The following is a 1,792-nucleotide window of genomic DNA, read 5'->3' as shown; positions in this document are numbered from 1 at the left end:
GTGGGACCTAAAGTCATAGTCCCAAAGGTTAGAAAACCAGTACCTTGTCTATTAGGCCACTGGGGTCACACAAGCACCTATACCCTCTTTAACTCCCAGGGGATGTGTGCGGGGCACCACCGTGCCACTTGCTGGTTGTTCTGATTCTATTTCTGCACCACTGGGGACTTTGACTCTATCCAGGTCTATCAGTAATGCGCTGCTTAGTAAACTTACGAAATACAGTGTGCATGTTTCTGAAAAGCATTTCCTAAAGTGCTAGAGACTGTGTGGCAGAAAAGCAAAGTAGTTTATCTGCTTCTCTATTCAAAGATACCAGATATAAGCTTAACTGAGACATGAAGGACGAGCTTGACTCAGGGAAACATGGTAAGGTACGGTGAAGTAGAGGATGTGAAAAGTTGAAATATACTAGTACTGTGGGTCAGAATGCTGTTCACGTGTACTATTATAGAAGCTGGAAGTTTGCTGCAGAGTCAGCCAGGAGAATAAAGACAGTGTGAATGAAGATTCAACATACAGATTAGAGTGCCCAGAGACTCCTCTTGTCAAGTCAAACTGCTCTTCACTTTGCAATATATGGTAGGGCTTCCTACAGTGCAAAATGACGAAAGACCTTCCAAACTCTGAGAAGCATAAAAGCATTGAATTTCATGGGAGAGAAAGAGATCAAGGCTCTCTGCCAATTCTTCACCTAAATCAATATATCCTAAGAAACTTAGGGATACTAATACTAAAAGTGTGGTTTATAAAAACAGAGTAGGTGAAAATCCCTTTCCTATAATTTTTTAGGTTATGAAATTCTCCCACCGTCGCTGGGGGTATAGCCTTGTTAGTCTAGTGTAGCAAAAATGGCAGGATTCTAGGTGTTCTTTATTGCCACCCACCTGTTGCCATTTTTCCCACCTTCCCTTCTCCAATGACATTCTGTCCCAGTCCAATACTTTTTGGAAATCATTTAACCTATTTTTCTCAACCAACTACCCTGGGAGCCACTTCCATGCATCTACTGCATAAAATTGCTTCCCTACTTTGCTCCTCATGGTCAGGAAAGCAGTGGGAAGCTACAGTTTGCACCAATGAATTCTCAGCTGTTGCTTAAGTTATTTCTACTCTTCACTGGTTTGACTTCTCTCTCATACACCACATCACTACCATGGCTATGTGTGTTCTACAAAGGCATCAGGATTATCCTTCTGACTCTAAAGTGTTTCTTCTGATAGCAGGTAAAGCTGTGGAAATGTTGTAATCCAAAACATGGTCTTTTAGGGCCACCCCAGGTGGGACTTGAACCCACAATCCCTGGCTTAGGAGGCCAGTGCCTTATCCATTAGGCCACTGGGGCCAGATGACCAGCGTCTTATTCTTATTCTTTGAAAATGGCACGGGCCATCCACAAATGCTCTCTTGCTCTCTCATATACACACACACTCTTTCTCACTCACTTTTCTTCCCTCTAGAGCAGTGGTTCTCAACCCTGTCCTGGGGACCCCCCCAGCCAGTCGGGTTTTCAGGATATCCACAATGAATATGCATGAGAGAACATTTGCATGTTATAGAGGCAGTGTATGCAAATTTTCTCTCATGCATATTCATTGTGGATATCCTGAAAACCGGACTGGCTGGGGGGGTCCCCAGGACAGGGTTGAGAACCACTGCTCTAGAGGCACATGAAGAGGCAGACTCCTCCTTCATCTCGAATGGCTGATGGGAAGCTTTCTCATTCTTCTGGTTGTGATGACCGCAACACTGCTCTTCTTCCTATTCCTGGCCACATACAGGCCCCACGGCT

General features: G+C 44.4%; 1 non-coding gene across 1 annotated transcript; it reads right to left on the bottom strand.

Annotated features, from left to right (window-relative positions):
• Positions 1-1,272: 1,272 nt before the first annotated feature.
• Positions 1,273-1,345, bottom strand: TRNAR-CCU. The gene has a single exon. It is a non-coding gene; the product is annotated as a tRNA-Arg (tRNA).
• Between the last annotated feature and the right edge of the window lie 447 nt (positions 1,346-1,792).

This window comes from Rhinatrema bivittatum, chromosome 3, assembly GCF_901001135.1.
Source record: "Rhinatrema bivittatum chromosome 3, aRhiBiv1.1, whole genome shotgun sequence".
Taxonomy (NCBI): domain Eukaryota; kingdom Metazoa; phylum Chordata; class Amphibia; order Gymnophiona; family Rhinatrematidae; genus Rhinatrema; species Rhinatrema bivittatum.
The sequence above is the reverse complement of the archived record's forward strand: the minus strand, read 5'-3'. Positions and strand labels throughout refer to the sequence as shown.